General features: G+C 49.4%; 1 protein-coding gene and 1 long non-coding RNA gene across 2 annotated transcripts in view; both read right to left on the bottom strand.

Annotated features, from left to right (window-relative positions):
- Positions 1–20,787, bottom strand: part of FAM207A (family with sequence similarity 207 member A) — a 121,764-nt gene that overhangs the window by 75,602 nt on the left and 25,375 nt on the right. The gene's annotated exons all lie outside the window — the stretch shown is intronic.
- Positions 1,365–18,917, bottom strand: LOC115659660. Its single transcript, XR_004002625.1, has 3 exons — positions 18,825–18,917; positions 14,319–14,324; positions 1,365–1,375 (listed from the first exon to the last, which is right to left on the bottom strand). It is a non-coding gene; the product is annotated as an uncharacterized LOC115659660 (long non-coding RNA).

The raw sequence follows: 20,787 nt of genomic DNA, 5'->3' as shown, positions 1-20,787 counted from the left end.
ATGCTATGTACGTTTCCCTCCAATCGTATTGTCGCTAGATGAAAAGGAAAACGGGTTAAACCCTAGTCCCGCGGCAATCGCTGGACAAGCTCCTATTTGGCCCCATGTGACTAGGCTCAGCCCAACATGCAATTAGGGCTTGGCTGAGCAACCATTTAGTTGATGGAACTCTCCCCTGCATGCGCCTGCCTTGTGGACCCTGCTGATGCACACCAGCAGTTCCTTAGCACACTCCGATCAGCTCCCGCGTTGAAACAGGAATAGACCAAACTGCAGTGAGTCACTTTAGTGCGCAGCAGGCTTGCATGGGGAGCTGTACACCCCAGCTTACCGTGAACGAAATGTTTGTGCAGACAAGCCCCTAGTTTAAGGGGCTACAGTAGCACTCCTCAGGGCCGGCTCCAGGGGTTTTGCTGCCCCAACCAGCTCCCCCCCAAAAAAGCCGTGATCGCGATCTGCAGCAATTCAACGAGAGGTCCTTTGCTCCGAGCAGGAGTGAGGGACCCTCCACCGAATTGCCGCCGAATCCTTGAAAGTGCCGCCCCACTCCACAGTGGCCGCCCCAAGCACCTGCTTGATAAGCTGGTGCCTGGAGCCGGCCCTGGCACTCCTCACCTAAACATCCATTCGTTTCTTTGAGACCTAGCATACTGCAGCCCAGAAGTTTTAAAATGAAGCGGCAGCATTCACACCAGTGCGACAGAAAAGAAGTGTTTTGTGCTCTAAGGTTCCTTGACTGCGTGCTGTAGCAATGAACTGACAAAACAGCATTACTTGAATTTTACTGCCATCTTTGGTGATGCTAGTGCCTAAATGAGGGGAGGGGGAAAATTGGAAAAAATGCAGGAGACACGGCATCAGTGGCTGAAAAACAGATTGTCAAACTTGCAGAAAGGTTTTTTATTTTCAGGCATTTAAGAGGACTCTGCAGATAATGGAGAGAGACATAAGAATGGCCATATTGGGTCAGACCAATGGTCCATCTAGCCCAGAGCATGGCCCGGCATCCCTGCCCATCCTGGCTAATAGCCATTGAGCGCTCTATCCACCCCTGAGCGACCTATTCGCCATGAACTTATCTAATTTTTTTTTGAACCCTAATATAGTCCTGGTCTTCACAATATCCTCTGGCAAAGAGTTCCACAGTTTGATTGCACACTGTGTGAAGAAATCCTTCCTTTTGTTTTAAACCTGCAGCCTAGTAGTTTCACTGGGTTCTTGTGTTATGAGGAATAGTAAATAACTCTTCTTTATGTACTTCCTCCACACCAGTCATGATTTTATAGACCTCTACCGTATCCCCCATAGCCATCTCTTTTCCAAGATGAAAAGTCTCAGGCTCCTTAATCTCTCCTTAGTAATTTGTTCCATACCCCTAAGCATTTTTGTTTTCTTCACTGTGCCTTTTCCCATTCTATATACATTTATTTTGAGATGGAGTGACCAGCCCTGCACGCCGTATTCAAGGCGTGGGCGTACCATGGATTAATATAGCGACATTAGGAAAGGTTCTGTCTTATTGTCTGTCCTTTTCCTAATGGTTCTTCACATTCTGTTGCCTTGTTTGATCACTACTGCAAGGGTATCTAAAGGGTCCCAAAGAAGCCTGGGCCTTTTACTATGGACAGTTGTCAAAGTCCTTTTAGCCATCAGCCTCCAACTCTGAGTTTAGCTGCAGGTTCCAGCAGGACATGTCACTTATCACATTTGGAGCAACACTGCAGAACCATGTTGCTAACATAATGAATAGCATTTGGCATATTACTTGCCACATCAGCTTCACTTCCCCTGGATCTTGGGATAAGTAAATCAGTGGGGGGGGGGGTGTCCAATCCACAGTAAAACACCCAGAGAGCAGCCTTTTCAAGAACAACCACAGCTGCATAGGAGTTTGGGCTGGGGTTTTTTTGGAGTTGTGTTTCCTGATCGGAGCTACTTATCGGCTCCCATGTGGTGGGCAAATGAAGGGGTGGGTGGGAGTATACAGAATTCCAATGAGTGAAAACGTTTCACCAGGGGGAAGCTGGTGAACACCGAGAGGGGAGGAAAGGCAGCTCACAGCATGTGCCACCGCTGCATTTGGAGAAGCTTCTAGGGTGGCTGGGCAGCATTGACCATCGACATGGTCAGTGCCACAGAAAGTGTCTAAAGCTTATGCTCAAATTAATGTGTTAGTCTCTAAGGTGCCACAAGTACTCCTGTTCTTTTTGTGGATACAGACTAACACGGCTGCTACTCTGAAACCTATCTAGAAAGGGGCTCCCCTAACTCTCTATCCTCAGACTAATTGCCCTCCCCCTCCTCCTGTCTGGATCTATATGGAGAGTTCTTCTAGCCCACTGCTTGGCACCCTAGAGACTTGCACAAATTTGATCAGAGATGTCACATCCACCACTACTGGTCAGCACCGTAATGATTCAGGATCTGATCAGTCTGTGTCCATGAATGGAAACACCCGACAGTGCTTTCACACACTTCCTAGCCACGCAGCGAAGGTGCTGGGATGGGCTGCTTCACCAGGGAAGCAACCAAAGCATCTGCTGAGAAACCACACAAAGGGCCAACTGCACTAAAACTGGAGTCAGTGGATCCGGTGCAAGGCAGGGAGCCTAGAGCTGGAAGGAAAATCCCTGTGTCTGCCTCGACACTGCATGGTGCAAAACCACAACTCCAGCTGGGTCAGCGACAGCGGCAGGTGCTCTGCCGGAATCATCCCTTAACTATTTAATGCTGCCCGCCCAAAAACTCCAGTGCCCAAAATGAGACGCCACTTTTGAAAACTTGGGCCTTAACCCCACGTCCAAGCTACGCCATCAGTATCACGGAGCGAATGGGGTTTACTCATCAGTGACTACACAGGTGACTACAGCCCAGGATACAGGTCTAGTTTTGTTGCTAGTCCATAGTCAGTCTGACCACAGCAGCACTTCCTCTAGATGTGCTGCTCATGGGCTGCGATTTCTGCACCCTCATTCTGAAAGAAGCCAGTTCAAACAGTAGCTCAGCAGACCCACTCACATTCTGTCCATCTGACGCCATGGGAACAGAGACGGGGCACAGATATCAATGGAAATTACACAAGCAGAAGCAGCAGAGATCTTAAGAGCTCCCTGTTGCTCTGATTAAAAAGCTGCATGAAGTAATTACTCAGAACCTTTATTTTAGAGCTAATTAGGACCCGAGAAACATTTTCCACCAGGTTACTGGAAGCACTGATTAAACCTATTTTTCTGGCAGATTTCCTTGGCGTTCTTTTAACACATCCATTCTCAATCTCCCCGTGGTTAGTTTTCTCTGCTACCAGCACACTCCATGCGTTCAAAAGAAAATGAAAAAGGTAATCACATGTCAGAGCTTGCCCTTGATTTTTACATCTTTGCAAAAGAGAGGTCAGAACAGGAGAGGGAAGGGAAACACACTAATCTATTGCACAACTACACGTCATGAGTTAATCCAGCAATCTGCAGCTGCTAAGAGTTATAGAAACCCCAAAACCCACCACGTTTTACAGTACAGGGGGAGGCAAAGGGCAAACTCACAGACTTCCTTCCACACTTTACATTTATACAGATTAATTTCCCTCTTCTCCACTTACTTGCTTCACCACTGTGGGAAGTGAGAAGGTATTTTCAGCCTCTACCCATGCCAGGGCTTCCCTAACCCCCAGCCAGCCTGTTTAGTGCCAACACACATTCATTGTTTCTAAAATCAGCAGGTTGATCACTGGACAGATGCTGGCCACTTTTCACATGGCCAATTCCGTTAGCACCACACGGTCCATGTAGCTTTGTCATAAACAGATAGCTAAGGGTTAACGTCTCTTTCACCTGGAAAGAAGTAATCTGAACCACCTGACCAGAGGACCAATCAGGAAACAGGATTTTTTTCAACTCTGGGTGGAGGGAATTGTGTGTCTGAGTTCTTTGTCTGTCTGCCTGTATGCTCTCTCAGATGAGGAGTGATTTCTATTTCCTGCTTTCTAATCTTCTGTTTCCCAGTTTTAAGTACAAAAAGATCAGATAGGATTTATATGTTTTTTTTGTATTTACAGGAATATAGTTGCTGGAGTGCTTTAAATTGTATTCTGTTTGAATAAGGCTGTTTATTCAATATTCTTTTAAGCAATTGACCCTGTATTTGTCACCTTAATACAGAGAGACCATTTTTATGTATTTTTCTTTCTTTTTATATAAAGCTTTCTTTTTAAGACCTGTTGGAGTTTTCTTTAGTGGGGAACTTCAGGGAATTGGGTCTGCAGCTCACCAGGGAATTGGTGGGAGGAAGAAATCAGGGGGAGGTCTGTGTGTGTTAGATTTACTAGTCTGACTTTGCATTCCCTCTGGGTGAAGAGGAAAGTGCTTTTGTTTCCAGGACGGGAATTACAGAGGGTGGACTCCCTCTGCTTAGATTCACGGAAGTTGCTTCTGTGTATCTCTCCAGGAGCACCTGGAGGGGGGGAAGGGAAAAGATTTATTTCCCTTGGTTGTGAGACTCAAGGGTTTGGGGTCTTGGGGTCCGCAGGGAAGGGTTTCGGGGGGACCAGAGTGCCCCAAAACACTCTAATTTTTTGGGTACAAGCTTTACTAAAACGAAGGTGGTGCAGAGAGCTGCAACAATGAGGCGAAGAATGAGTGTGAGGTAGGAGAAGTGTGCTGGATCTGGGACGGAGAGGCCCATCACTCACCCAGTTGGAGACAACTGGACTGCCACTCTTTCACTGCCACCCCCGGGAAGGCCAGCATGGCCATACCATACTGGTGAGACACAGCCCTGGTGAAATCCTGAGCCCAGTTCTGGGGTCCACACCTTCAAAAAGGACATTGACAAAGTGGAAAGGGGACAGAAAAGAGCTAGAGGAATTACTCACAGTCTGGAAAAGCACTCCCGACAACCGCAGCCGGCACCCCTTTAGTCTGCTTAGCTTCTCAGAGCGAAGGGTACGAGCCAATGTGGTCACAGTCTCCACGTGCCTATCACAGGGAGAAGACACCTGGTGCTGCTGCAGGGTCTTTCACCCAGCAGACAAAGGTACAACAGATCTTGGCTGGAAGGAGACGCTAGACACATTCAGACTGGAGACAAAATGCACATTTTTAACAGGGAGGGAACTGAACAGTGGACTAAACCAACACCAGATACGGCAAATTCTCTCACTGGAGTCAGGCTCGGTACCTTTCTACAGAATAAGCTCTAGTTCCGCTACAAATTACTGACGACTGCAGGAACGACTGAAATACCATGGTCCCTGCTAGGCAGAGGAGGAGATTATATGATCATAATGGTTCCTTCTAGCCATAAAACCTCTGAGTAATCTGGTTCATGAGACACCCTGCAGCAGACTACAGAATCCAGGAGAGAAATGCAGGCTGACAAGCGTGAACTCCCCTCGGTTCCTCCATCAGGGCAAGTCTTCCAAGAATTCAGTCTGAGACAAAACACCACTCATCCCAGAGACGCTGAGTGATTGACATTTACTTTATTTCCCCGTCCCCCACCACATCCCCGTGGGCAGGAGCACAGACTGTCCCCTCCGTGGAGCCAGTGCGCTAGAACCCTTCCTTAGCTCTTCACAGCTGGGTGAGGGAGTTGCTTTCGTTCTATCTGGGCTTTTTCTCCCAGAATGAGCAAGTCCCAGTTTTAAAGCCAAAGGGACCATTCTGAGTATCTAGCCTGACGTCCTGCCAGAGACTGTCACCTCGTGTCCTGTAGTGCGGGGGATCATCCTTCCCCTCTCAAGCCAACTAGAGCTCATCTTGATGCCGAAGCCAAGCCCCCTGCTCCGGGAGGCATGCAGGGACTGTCTGCACGAGGACACTGGGTGGTTGGGTTTTAAGGGCCCTGCCCAAGCACATACACAAATGGGAGGACTGGAACTGCAGCGACTCCCACCTCTCGCAGGTGGACATTACGAGCTTGTCAGAGGACCTTTCAGAAACCCCCTGAGCCCTTCCAGCAGGGTTCCTGTGCACGACCCTTGCTCTGCTGCTGAGTCTGTCAGCTTCCGGCTCCCAACTTGATTCCTCCCAACCTGCATAATATTTGGATCATTTGGGGGAGAGGGAGGAAGCAGCAGCAGCTGCCAGACTCTGGTTCTCTCAAGGGGAGAGAGCACCTAACCCTTTCTGGCAGGCCCTGGTCTGCTCCCTCAGCTCTGTCTCTGAGCCTGCTGCCGAGGAGACGCTCATTCCCCCCAGACTGGTCCCTGACATGGAAACACAGCAGCGTGAGGAGAAAAAACACAACAGAGGGCTCTGAGGCTCAGCACTTGGCATATGCCCTCACATTCCTTGCTGCCACCAGAGATAGCAGCAGGCTCAGCGAAACACAGAGCAAGACTCTCTCACCACACTGCCACCCTCGCACACGCCCTGCCGGCGCGCTCCCCTCACCACACAGCCACTCTCGCACGCACCCCGCCGGCACCTCTCACCACACAGCCACCCTCGCACGCGCCCCGCCGGCACCCCCTCTCACCACACTGCCACCCTCGCACGCGCCCCTCCGGCACCCCCTCTCACCACACTGCCACCCTCGCACGCGCCCCTCCGGCACCCCCTCTCACCACACAGCCACCCTCGCACGTGCCCCGCCGGCAACCCCTCTCACCACACTGCCACCCTTGCACGCGCCCCCTCTCACCACACAGCCACTCTCGCATGCGCCCCCTCTCACCACACAGCCACCCTCGCACGCGCCCCGCCAGCACCCCCTCTCACCACACAGCCACCCTCACATGCGCCCCCTCTCACCACACAGCCACCCTCGCACGCATCCCGCTGTGTTCCTTACGGCAGCCTCCAGCATCAAAGATCAGCCATGGAGATCTGCCCGACAAGCCCCAGGGCTCCGCTCACTCTACTGCCCAAGAGTAAGTACACACCAGAAATACTCCAGCCCGCCGCTCTACCAAGACAGGGATCACGTTACCTTTCCATCATGCTGCTCTTCAGGCTCTAAACCAGACACTGAGCTTCTACAGTGAGACTCCCTGTGATAACCCCACCAGATAATGCAGTACCCCAGCTCTCATCGCTGAATGGACAACGCCCACTGCGCAGCTCAGTTCTCTGGCTCACCCACCGCAGAGCTTTATCAGAGTACAGCTGGGCTCGTGGTGAAAGGACACTCTGGAGCTCAGAGGTCTGTTCCTGGCACCAGGCCTCAGTCTCCCCATCTGTAAAATGGAAACACAGAGCAGGAAGACAGCAGCATCGTCTATCTTCTCTTCAGGGTCAGGCCGCTCTCTCACCGTGTCTATGCAGTGCCCAGCAGCCTTGGGACCTTATCTCAGCCAGACGCCAGGTATATATTGCTCTTGGAGCCATCCGTTATGCTTCTATACAAGGACGGCGTCCAACTCAATTTGCTGTTCTCTTCCATTATTTCTGACACCACATTTAGCTGTCAAGATTCCTAGAGGGTAACAAACCAGTGGCCATTTCTCTCTGCTGCACACCACGTAGGAACGTCAGGGCAGACACAAGCTAAAACTCATTCCCCAGCTCAGACCACCCAGACCCTGTTCCTTGGGCTCAGACACAAGCAGGGCCAGACTGCCACCAATGGTCTCGAGGTGCAGATTGGCACGGGGGCTGTGACTGCAGGGAAAGGCACATGATAGCACGCCCTGCCCCACACAGGCCAGAGAACTCAGGCACAGCACGTGGCAGAAGCCGCCGTCACTCCCAAGGAAGATGATTTGGGCCTGCAGAGGAATCCTGGAAGGGCCACATTGCAACAGCAGCACTGCCCGGCTAACTCTGCAGTGGTACAGAGCCACCCTTTGCTCTCCACCAGGACAAGTGCAATCCTTGTGCTGGCCACGCCTGCATTGCTGCATACCCCAGGGCATTCTGCCCAAGGTCTCCGCTGGGAGGAATGCTACCACAGACAGGATGCTGGTGGTGCTCAGAATGCCGGTCAGCATGGCACACCAGCCTGCTCTGAACAGGGTTAAACAAGGCGGTGAGGAAAGTGCCGTCAACCACCCGCTGCCCCTTTTCCACCAGCTCTCCCAGGAGGGCTGAACTGCCATAACAGTGGTGGGAGTGCGCTGTAAAATATAAAATCTCAGCCTCCTCCACTACTGGCTCCGTACCTGATTGGCAGGCCAGCAACGACCCTCCTGGGCTCGCACAGGTCAGAAAACTGTTGCAAAAATGCCCACATGCTAAAGGGCATCCACTAACTCCAAGCGCCTAAGCCAAGACATCTTGGGCCTGATCTCCAGAGATGCCAACCATCCAGAGATCCCATGGGCCTCAGCACCATCCAGGGGTAGGACAGCAAACTGAGCCAATACAGACCCATTCCCACCCACTGTGTGATCTTCACACATTCACTTCATCTCTCTGGCTTCAATTTCCCCAGCTGTAGAATGGGGAGACTGATATTTCCCCTCCTGGGTAAAGTGCTTTGGGGTCTATGGATGAGAAGAACCGCCACGTACGTATTGTTCACAATTAGGGAGTCAGGCACATGACCGTGGCCCTTTAAACAGGACCTTTCCCTGTACAGTGACATTGACATATTTATCTTTGTGCCCAAAATAATCCTTTGAAAAGCCAATATCCCCTTCCTCCTCTCCAAACAAAAACATGCACACACTCTTCAAACAACAAGAGAGGGACCCAAGACAGCAGCCCATTCTGTTCAGGAGAAGTGAGACAGCCCTGGAAGATGCGTCAAAGTTACACTAGAGACATTGTCAAGAAGTATTTTTCCTTGTACAAAGAATGGCTGGGACAAATCCCAGCATCCCTCACTGCCCAATACAGATCAATCTGTTCTGTGTTTAGAGTCTCTTTCTGTGCATTTAACAGGGATGCACCTTATGGCTTTGTTGTTCCACATTAAGTTAAACCTGTTTTATCTGCTGACATCAAAGTCCTTCTCCTTCACTAGTGAATAACTATGCAAAATAATACCCACACAATTTGCAAACCCGGCTTTTCCATTAAAGAGCTGTCGAATGTGATGCCTCTGATTTTCAAAGCTTTGTTCCACTTCACTACTCCACTGCCTGACATGTTGGTTCCTCCCCATCCACTTCACTGCCATTTGCCCCCAGTCCCACATTAATAGCCACAACCTGTTCAAACAGCAGCAAAATCACGCAGAAAGGGGTTCTGTATAACGCCCTGCCAGGATGAGGTGGGGCAGGATGAAACAATCCAGGGATCCCCCTGCACTAGAGCCTTCCCAGGTAATGTGTCAGCAAGTGCGAAGAACACATAGGGCTGGGGACAGGCTGAGCAAACTACTGCCTGACCTCTAGAGCGCCCGGCAAAACTCCTGGGTGAGGAGGGAAGCTGCAGTTTACCAAGTTTACCAAGTCTAATGAGAAGCAGCTGCACAGATGCATTTTTGCAGTCACAGAAATGTATCTCCTCCAACTCACGGCATCCCTCCCATACAAACAGACTTGGACTTTGCTAAACTGCCTGATCTAGGGAAGAGTAACTGGGGGCAGGAGAGGGGTGTCTTCCCTGGAAACCATATATTTGTACATTTTGGAAGCCTCCATCTGGTCTTGCTACTGTAGCTTGTTTCTGCTGAAGACCCAGCAGAAGCCAATCTGACTGTTGTTCGCTAGCAGCCCATTTTGCTAAAGCCTAAGATCTCTTCTCCCTGCCATTCCAGTGCCTTGGATTTGCATGTGTTCCAGGGTGTGGGCAGCATCACCGTTTGAGAACCACTGCTAAGCAGAACATGCGCCAGAGCGATTCACTTCCAGCCAGGGTTTCCAGACAGCCTCTGTCCCAGCTGGTGCGTCAATGTCACTGACATTCTATTATGCACATTACATAATAAATAATATATTCAACAAAAGCAATGTGATATTGGGCTGTGAGTCCCGGCTTCGCTTGGCCTGTAAAAGTTGTGCCAGATTTATTGACAGGAGTTATACTCCAGAGGCTCACATGCAAACCTCATTCAAAAACGCCTTCCCATAAAGAGTCAGCTGATGTACACATTTTCTGAGAGGGGACAAAGGAGTAGCAGCTGGGGGAGCTTGGTGCAGTGGATAATCAAATAGCTGCTGAATGGACACAGTCCAACTAAGAATTAGGCAGTGCGGAAAGCAAGTTGGTTACTAACCACACGTCTGTGATGCCTTTCACATGCCCAGACTGCATTAGCCTGCCTGTTTTAATGCTGCCCAACTCCAGGTCTCTCTCATTTCATTTTTTTTCTTTTGCCCCCAAACAGCTTCTGAGAAGCAAGTTTTACTACCAGAGAAATCCCTGAACCATTTGCAATTGGGCAAAGTTTTTGCACACACGCCCCAGTTTTGCAGTCTGGTTGCACAAGGGGGCAAATGAGGAGAAAATGGAGCGTGTGTGTGTCCGTGTCCTGCAGAAAAAGACGTCTTGCAGAAATAGAGAACTGACCTAGAAAAAGGCAGAGCTTTTCACTGCCCCCTAACGTGCATATTATCTAACACCTACAGCATGTGCGCTTCAAATCAGAAAGGATACCCGGCTCTGTTTACTTCCTACAACACCCCTACGCACACACACACAGGGGCAGAGGAGAATACCAGCCACAGTCAGGATGTGCAGGCCACAGAAACACAGTGTCGAGAAGTGTCCGGCCTTTGGGTGTGTTTCCGGGACTTACACAGAGCTTCCCCACTATGAAATTTCTTTCCCAGCTCAGAGCTTTCTGTGTATCAATAAGCAAATGAGAACAGCAGTCTCCTGTATCTCCCTGTCGCTGGACCTCTCTCCCTAGGGCACACCGGCTGCATTTGGCAAACAAGCAGTCACAGACGACACTTCCTGCTGCTCTGGGCAGTACCCATGGGTTAGGCCTGCTCATTCAAAGGATAAAAAACCGGTTTCACCCGATATGAAGTCAGACGGTGGAACTGTGCCAGGTGAAGGCACTGAAGTGAACAAAGGGACTGGGTATTTACATGAGGAACATGAATATCCAGAATTGTTAGAATAAAGACTCGTGGAAGGGATAATAAACCTCATGCTGCCAGGCTCAAGCCAACCTCTAACTAGCAGCAATTACACAGATTATCCCACCCCTGTCTCTGCAGGGCTCTTACCCCCTCCTCTGAAGCACGGGGTGCTGAGCACTGTCAGAGACAGGACTCTGGGCTAGACGGACCTGGCCTCTAATCCAGTCTGGCAATTGCCGTATTCCATTGCACCCACAGGAGCCGTCTCAGCTCCCCGACACCCCTGAGCTCTGACTTCCTCTGCCGGACCACGGCAGCGCTGCACTGACCCCAGCAGATGACTTCCAACGCAGAAACCACATCCTCTGGGTCAACCTTATCAATCCCAATAACTGCACACATTACCGGAACAAGCATTCTCACACGGAGCAGGTGATCTGACACACAGGGATGGTTTGCCTCCTTACAGGATGCCCTCCAGGATGCGAACTAAAATCACAGCCAAGAAAACGAATTCGTCTCCTGGTCTTGGCACCCCTCGTGGGAAGCACTGAACAGCAGCAGCCAAAGTCCACTGAATAAAGGCTTGAAAGGGCAAAGCAAAAGAAATGCTGTTTGATACCAAATCTAGTCACTGTGAATTCTTGGTTTTACTGACCTTGGGCAAATTTGCCCATCCGTCTGCGTAGCACGAAGGTAGAAAACGTGAGGATGTTAGAATCCCAGTGGCCATACAAAGAGCATATGCAAACAAGTGTGTGTGATCTGCATACACAGAACAATGGTGCAGACAAGGGACCTAAAGCCATCGTACACACACAGGAAGATCCGGAAAAGTGCCTCAGGAAGGAGAAAGAGGACTGGGACTAGACCAGATGAATAGCAACACCATCCATTATGCTGGGTCATGAATTGTGCCATTCAAAATGGCCTGCATCTCCCAGAGACTACACAGCAATCGGTGATACCAGAGCACCAACGAGACTCAAGAGACGCAGGAATTGCCCAGAAATCATCACTGACATTCTAAAGCAAATAAATGCACTGGCTGAATAAGTGACTTGAATTTGAGATTTTGGTTTCTATTTTTAGTCTGATGGCTCCCGCAGTCTGGAACAGCCTCCATCTATCTTCCTGCCTTATGAGCTCTCCAGCACAGTTCACATCTCTGCTAGCAATCTCTCTTCTCCCTGGCTGCTGCTTTCTCTCCCTATGGTATCCTTTCAATTCTAAAGATACAAGTAATTTTGTAACGCATTTGAGACCCAGCTTGTATTCAGAGCAGCTGGGAGCATATTTACAATAAGCAGCATTTAAAAATAACTTTGTAATTTCAACAAGAATAAAAGGAGGAGGAGGGAAATCGCATAAAAACTAAAGCAAATGAACATCTGAAAATGAAAGACACCATACAAGTGGAGTTGTAGTCACACACACTGCTGCAGTCTGTTTAGCCTGTGTGCAGATGGAGCTTCCCAGCAGAGGATGCACAAATTATTTTGCTACAGTCAGGAAGATTTTCTTTTTTCTTGCCATCACTTTGCACAAAGGGAGAGTGATCAGGTCAGTCAATATGGCGTGACTGGTACGGACACTACACACACATACACAATAAAGCCATCTTTCCTACCTGTCCACACCATATGCCACCCAGAGCCCTGAAAACCGTCCACTTCATTGTACTCCTAACCCCAACTAACACAGCTGTTTCTGTGTCCCGATTTGTAACAGGGCACAGGCTTAGGCTCTGTTTCATATGGGAACAACTCTCCAAAAGGACTGGCTTCTCTTCCTTACACAAGAAGCTCACAGCCCGTGCCATGCAGCCAACCTGGTTTACATGGCTACCTTGGGCAACCGTAAATCTGGCTGAAGTTACAACTGTAACATGCCTGGAGCACTAGCCACTTAATCTCTGCTGGACTATCTTTCAGAACTCAGGAGGAACAACATCCCTTTAGATCAACGATCTCCAAACTTTTCAGGGTCACGCCAGCCCCCCTTACCTTGTCCGCATCCCCGCCCCAGGAGCAGGGGCTGTGGCTCAGGGTGGGGGGACGCAGACAGTAGTAAGGGGGCCGAGACTTGGGCCATAGCTGGAGGTGGGGCTGGGGCTGGGAGCAGGGCCTGAGCGGAGCTGGGGATGTGGTGGGGCTGGATGGGCCTAGCCCCCACGAACGTTCCACTGTGTCCCCTAGGGGAGCACACCCCTCAGCTTGGGGACCTCTGCTTTACATCTATAATGTATAGCTGCCAAATACATTTCTGAAATACAAGTCACAGGGTTTTAATATACCACCCATTAAAAAAAACCCAACAATACAGAGGCAAGGGAATATAAAAGAAAGTTTCCCTTTCTTTAACCTCTTAGTTGCAGTGTTAAAGCCAAATTATCCAATGTCACCAAACACACTATAAATAAAGTATCATAGAATCATAGAAGATTAGATTGGAAGGGACCTCAGGAGGTCATCTAGTCCAATCCCCTGCTCACAGTAGGGCCAACCCCAACTAAACCATCCCAGCCAGGGCTTTGTCAAGCCAGACCTTAAAAACCTCTAAAGAAGGAGATTCCACCACCTCCCTAGGTAACCCATTCCAGTGCTTCACCACCCTCCTAGTGAAATAGTTTTTCCTAATATCCAACCAAGACCTCCCCCACTGCAACTTGAAACCATTGCTTCTTGCTCTGTCATCTGCCACCACAGAGAACAGCGAAGCTCCATCCTCTTTGGAACCACCCTTGTTCCTGCGCCCTCAATATACTCATAGACATTAGGGTCAGAAGGGACCAATATGATCATCTAGTCTGACCTCCTGCACAAAGCAGGCCACAGAACCCTACCCATCCACTTCAATAACAACCCCCTAACCTACGTTTGTTTGAAGACTCCACACTGCAGAGGAAGGCGAAAAACCTCCAGGGCTTCTGCCAATCTGCCCCTGAGGAAAATTCCTTCCCGACCCCAAATAAGGCTTCTTTAAAATACAACAAGCTGTCCTGGACTCCTTTCCCCCCTCCCCCTCCATTATATTAGCCTTCCAGGGGATCATAGAATCAGAGAACATTAGGGTTGGAAGAGACCTCAAGAGGTCATATAGTCCAATCCCCTGTTCAAAGCAGGGATTCTGCCCATCAGTTCCTGAGGGAATCAAAGTCTGCTTTTCTGAAGTCCAGGGTCCATATTCTGCTGCTCCCCTTTCTTCCTTTTGTCAGGATCCTGAACTCGCCCATCTCATGGTCACTGCCTCCCAGGTTCCCATCCATTGCTTCCCCTACTAATTCTTCCCCGTTTGTGAGTGGCAAGTCAAGAGGAGCACGGTCCCTAGTTGGTTCCTCCAGCACTTGCACCAGGAAGTTGTCCTCAACACTCTCCAAAAACTTCCTGGATTGTCTGTGCACCGCTGCCTTGCTCTCCCAGCATGTGTCAGGGTGATTGATATGACTCATGAGACCCAGGGCCTGTGATCTGGAAACTTCTGTTAGTTGCCCGACGAAAGCCTCGTAAACTGGACCAGGAAGATGAGGTAGTCTATAGCAGATGCCCACCATGACATCCCCCTTGTACCAATAATGTCACTTTTCAGCAGCCTCTATGGCCGTGTTTCACCCCAAGGGTAGTAAGAAATTAAATCTCTACGTATTGTGTACAAAGAACACTTGTAATCCTGCTCTGCTAGTCCATGGATTCCCAGAGCAGAACAGGGCTCAGCACAGAGGTGAAACCCCCAATGCTCCTTGGGAAATGCAAGATAGCCAGGGAGGGAGGGATTTGAGAGGCATGGAAGACTCCATGTTCTGGAGAGTATCCCGTTTTCCCATAATTATAACTCTAAATGCCATCTCCATTGTAACTGAAGTGCTCTCACTTAGGGACTGAATACTCACAGCAGACTTCCAGTAAACTAACCCTATTAGTATTCCATTTAAGGATAACTTCCAGAGGACAGTAACATAGATTATGCTTAATTTGATTGTAAGAGATTATTATAGGACTGGCTGTTTCTAGGGATCAGTAGTTAGATACATGGCCTCTCAGTCACAGATTCAAACCCGATTTGAGTCAGCAGCGAGTAAAAGGTGTTACCACCTTATGCATACCGGCATTCCCTCTCTGGGAAATGAACGAGTGATCTCAATCCCATATCAATGGAAAGTGCACCCACTCGCACTGGGCATTCCTGCGGACACAGGCAAAAGAGAGAAGACTTGATATCCTCTCACCCCAAATGGCCATGCCCTCTAAATCAGGGCCAGGAGAGCGCAGAGGTAAAGAAGGGGAGCTTTCCTTCACATGCCTTTCATCCTGCTCCCTGTCATTCTCTGCCCGTTTCCCAAACAGACTGGGCATTAAATATTCAGCTCCCACCATGGGGAGCCCAGAAATATATTTCATAGCTCGACACACCTCTCTGGGCTGTCCCCATTCTGTTGACTGGACTCTAGCCCTCCAGAGCGGTCAGCCCAGCTCCCTTCACAAGCTCTATATGCTCCCTCGGGGGATCATCGCTTTAGGTTCTCTCATTGGTTAATTGTTCCCTTTGTGCCCTGTGCGGGGGCCGACCCAGGACTGGGGCTGTAAGAGCAAAGTACTGCCCTCAGTCTCTTTACAGAGCTGGTAATATCAGAATCGTAGGGTTATGTCAGAGTTACGAAAAATTCCAAAAGCGACGACAGCAATTCCAATACTTGCCTTCTCTTGCAGTAATAGTGCTCTGGCCCTCTCCGAAGCAAGGCTGATGGATTTTGAAGTCAATAATGAGACCTGACCATACTGAGCTGGTTTGGTAAGAGAAAACCATCCTAGTCACCCAGAGTGAGACAGTGAGTCAGGGGACAGCGGTCATGTCCCACAGAGGGCTGGAGGTGCGGCGCACTCAGGCCCCCATTCAACAAAGCACTTAAGCAGCCCATGGGACTAGCCATGTGCTTAAAGCTAAGGCAGACACTGAAGTGGTGTGTTGGATCGGGGCCAGCTCTTGTAGAACTGAGCCCTGTAAGACAAGGAATTGTCAGAGACCTCAGAGCACAAACCTACCAGGGTGGATTCCATATTCTAGACATTCACAGTCACATATTCACCACCCTTAATGGCCATAGAACATGCCTGGTTCCACCCTTCCCCTGTAGCAAGCTAAAATAACCTTATAAAGGCTGCTGCTGCAGCAGCCTGTGACAGTTTTGCCTTGGCAACTAATAGGGTGGATGACTCACCTGGCAGCCAGATATCAGTTACAAGCCCAGCAACCGGCCCCCCAGCCATATCAAGACAGCCCTGTTCATCAAGTCAGGGAACACGTCAGGCAGATGACATTGCAAGAATATCAGGAACACACTGAGTAGTTCACTGAACCCTATTTCTCACTACCCGCTGGGAGACCTGAACAGAGTTCCAAGGACAAGTGCTCTAGAGGAGGGAGAATCATGGCAGGTTTTCCCCAGAGCTGCACAGCCTGGTCCCCCTAAGGAGTACTGTGACATTCCTGGCAGCTCAGACTTTGCATTTGCCCAATATGAGAACTGAAGACGTTTACAGGTGCCCAGGACTACCAGAGAATGGAGGGTTGTTTTTTTGTTGTTAAAGTTTAGGCTCCAAGTCTTAGCTGGTACTAGAATGTAGCACTCAATTAATTCTTCCCATATACTTCACAATATGGAATCTATTTCTACAGTCTGGCATGAGACACGGAGTTAGACCATCCTTCTGCTGTACAATGCCCTAATTTTCCACAAAGGGAAGTCAAGGCACCTGACACAACGCAGGTGTTAAGATGAAATAGCACAATGGTGATTCGCCAGCCTGACCTCCTGCACAGCACAAGCCAGAGAAACTCTCCTAGGGATTCCTGCAGTGGAGGGAATTGTTCTTCCACACTGAGCAACCACCATGCACTCCAATAAGCTGTGGTTGAACTAGAGCATATATTCGATAAACAGACAGTGCTGATAAGGGTGGGATTTTCAAAAGTAAATAACGGGGTTAGATGCATAACATCCCATTCATTTTCACACCTAAATTCTTAGGTGCTTCTGAAACTCCCCCCTAGAGATTTCCCAGGATGACAACTTGACCACTTCCCTCCGAACGCTGCTGCACTGGTTGATAGCCCTCACTCAAGACTCTGAGTCTTAGTTCAGTTTGTCCAACTCCTACTTCCAGCCACTGAACCTCATATGACTTTGTCCACTATATTAAAGGGCCTCTAATGGCAGATATCTTCATCCAGATCTCCCTTCTGTTTGAAAACAGACAGACTGAGCTCCTTTAGTCTCATCAGAAGCTGTATTTTCCCAGCCACAAGTCATGGCTCTCATGGCTGAGCCCTTCCCAGTTTCATAGTATCCTTTTTAAGAAGAGCGAACACCAGAACTGGACACAGTTTTCCAGCTGTTGTCTGACTAATCCCACATACAGAGGTAATACCACCTCCTTAAACCTGGGTGATATTCCTGTGTTTATACAACCAAATATCACATTATCCCTTCCTGCTAAACTGGTTATTTACCAGGATCCCTAAATCCTTTTCAGATTCACAGCTTTCTAGGATACAGTCCCCCATGCTGCAAGCATGGCCAACAGTCTCAGCTCCTAGATCTCCGTACACTCCTCCTTCTCTCTCTAATCCAAGTTCTTTATAGACTTTTCACTACAAGGCATAGGAAGCTATCTGGTGGCCAGTGGATTAACAGCATTCCTGAGAAGGGGTGACTTAGGCTTCAACTTTGGGGTCCTCTCTCCAACTCCATGAAAGAAGCATTTCCACCACTGCCAAACCAGTACATTTTAAACAGGAAATCATCTCATGAAAACAAATTAACCAATGCTCTGCAAGGAAAGAGAACCCTCCTTTACTCTAGACAGGCACGGACGCTGCCATCTTCCCATGCTCTCTGTCCCCAGGAGCATGTGCTGGGAGTTACAAGCGCAGCACGGTCCCATTCCGATTCGAGCGGAATCAGTGACAGATCCAGGGAATCACAGGGCACATTTCCCTGAGTCACAAAGTGCTAGAACCTCTCCAGTGAGCACTGGATTACAGGAGTGTTACCTGCTGGCTGGCTTCACTGCATTTCTCTCTCTCTCACCAGGCGCAGCAATCTAGCCAACAGCCAGGACCAGATTTCCAGTTAGGCACAGTAGGGAAGTGCCTAGGGGCGTCAGCATTCTAGGAGCATCTAAAAGTTAAAAATGAGTTAAAAGTTTCATTTCTTATGGAAAACACGAAGGTCAGCTGTAGGCAGGGGTGGTGCTGAAGATGCTGTGCCTAGGGGCGCCTAAGGTATAAATCCAGACCTGCGAACAGCTAAGGAAGCTGAACTGTCTGTGAATTACGCAGCAGCAGGGAACGGAGCTTAGATCTAGCATTTGAGAAAAGGCCCAGCCCAAGTGCTTCTCTCTCGAAGCTTATGCTGATGCTGAGAAACGCTGAGAGATTTAGGGTAAAGTTCTCAAACAAGGGACCCAAAGCTGGACTCCTTCAAGGATCTAAAGAGCAGCAGCCTGGCTTTCAGAAGCCTAGAGCACAAGTGAATCAAGTTTAAAAGTATGGGCTGGATGAATGGACTATAAGGTGGATAGGAAGCTGGCTAGATTGTTGGGCTCAGCGGGTAGTGATCAACGGCTCCATGTCTAGTTGGCAGCCGGTACCAAGCGGAGTGCCCCAACGGTCGGTCCTGGGGCCGGTTTTGTTTAATATCTTCATTAATGATCTGGATGATGGGATGAATTGCACCCTCAGCAAGTTCACGGATGACACTAAGCTGTGGGGAGGGGTAGATACACTGCTAGGGTAAGGACAAAGTCCAGAGTGACCTAGACAAATTAGAGGATTGGGCCAAAAGAAATCTGATGAGGTTCAACAAGGACAAGTGCAGAGTCCTGCACTTAGGAGGGAAGAATCCCATGACAGGTTGGGGACCGACAGGCTAAGAAGCGGTTCTGCAGGAAAGGACCTGGGGATTACAGTGGACGAGAAGCTGGATATGAGTCAGCAGTGGGCTCTTGTTACCAAGAAGGCTAATGGCATATTGGGCTGCATTAGTAGGAGCATTGCCAGCAGATCAAGGGAAGTGATTATTCCCCTTTATTCGGCACTGGTGGGGCCACATCTGGAGTATTACGTCCAGTTTTGGGCCCCACACTACAAAAAGGATGTGGACAAACTGGAGAGAGTCCAGCCAAGGGCAAAAAAATGATTAGGGGGCCGGGGCACAGGGCAATGGGATGAGGAGAGGCTCAGGGAACTGGGGTTATTTAGTCTGCAGAAGAGAAGCATGATGGGAGATTTGATAGCTGCTTTCAGCTACCTAAAGGGAGGAGTCCGAAGAAGATGGGGCTCGGCTGTTCTCAGTGGTAGCAGATGACAGAACAAGGAGCAATGGTCTCAAGTTGCTGTGGGGGAGGTTTAGGTTGGATATTAGGGAAAACTTATTCACTAGGAGGGTGGTGAGGCACTGGAATGGGTTCCCTAGGGAGGTGGTGGAATCTCCTTCCTTAGAGGTTTTTAAGGCCTGGCTTGACAAAGCCCTGGCTGGGATGATTTAGTTGGGAATTGGTCCTGCTTTGAGCAGGGGGTTGGACTAGATACCTCCTGAGGTCCCGTCCAACCCTGATATTCTATGATTCTATGAATCCTCAATGAAGTCAGCTGGGGCTGCTCTAGGCTCAGACGATCCTGACACTGTAGATCTGGGAACCAGGGCTGAACATTTCCGCCATAACTCGTCTAACACAAATCATACCATGCTGCGTATTACAGAGATAAAATCCCCATGGCTTTTGCATTTTTTAAATTTAATTATTTTTAATTTTGCTTTGCTCTGCATTTGCCGTTTGTGACTGCCTCACCCACACTGCACCCCAGTCAGCAGTGCATCCCAGAGCCTCTTTCTTGCCACACAAGTGGTAGGGCTGGGCTGCCAGGACTTGCAGCAGTTCTGAAGAATGCACAAGCAGCCAGGGTCTGCTAGCCCAAGCAGCCGTAAGCCTTTGATCAACCCTGAGCCCAAGTGCTCAGACTGCAGAGTGGCTAAGGCAGTTCATTGTGCTTTACATTAGGCCAGCACTCCAGGATCACAGCTTTCCAGATCACCTCTGACATCCCTTGAGCTCAGCTGTAGATGAGTCAAACTGTCCTTAAATTACTGCCAACAGCAAGGAGATACAGCAATTGCAGTGCATTGGTAGAAAAGCCCAGGAGATTCGCTTCTTCATCTCCTCTCTGCCAGGCGGTTCACCCTCTCTCTCACATCGACAGGGAAGGAGTGCTGGGAATGAACTATTCCTAAATGGGGCTTTGTACACACAATGTAATCTCCACAGCAGGAGAGAGGAGGGCTGAAACAGAGCAGACTACCACCAGGGCGGCGCAGCACAACTGTGATGTGAACCAGATTGGTGCTAAGTCGGCTTGTGTTTTGAGACAGCCTCTGAGAAGCAGATCTGAGATGACACTTGGGCACGTGGCCCTTCTTCAGGCAGTGGGAAAAAGGAGATTAGGCCAGTGTGAAAAAAACACTAGCCTGTCCCCAATCAAGTCATTAAGCACAGCACTGAGCTCTCCAGGCAGCTACTGAGACAGGCGCCTTGCTTTAGAAGTAAACTGTTTCCAACGTGTCAGCTCGTGCACCAGCCCAAGTGTCAGGTCAGGACGAGATCCAGGAGGCGATGTTTCCTGCAGAACATTTGCCATTTTAATCCCACGTAAATTAAGCAAAAGCTAAAGGGGTGTCATAGGAAGTAGGACGTGACGGCAGTGAAAAATTACACTTACACATTTCTGCAAGGGATTGAAAGGAGGAACAAAACCATCTCTCCTTTAGTGCACTCCGAAGCAACTGCCAACATCAGGTTTTCTAAGAGGACATGGCC

This window comes from Gopherus evgoodei, chromosome 11 (genome assembly GCF_007399415.2).
Source record: "Gopherus evgoodei ecotype Sinaloan lineage chromosome 11, rGopEvg1_v1.p, whole genome shotgun sequence".
In the NCBI taxonomy this organism is placed as follows: Eukaryota; Metazoa; Chordata; order Testudines; family Testudinidae; genus Gopherus; species Gopherus evgoodei.
Note: the sequence above shows the minus strand (reverse complement) of the source record. Positions and strands in the feature narration are given on the sequence as shown.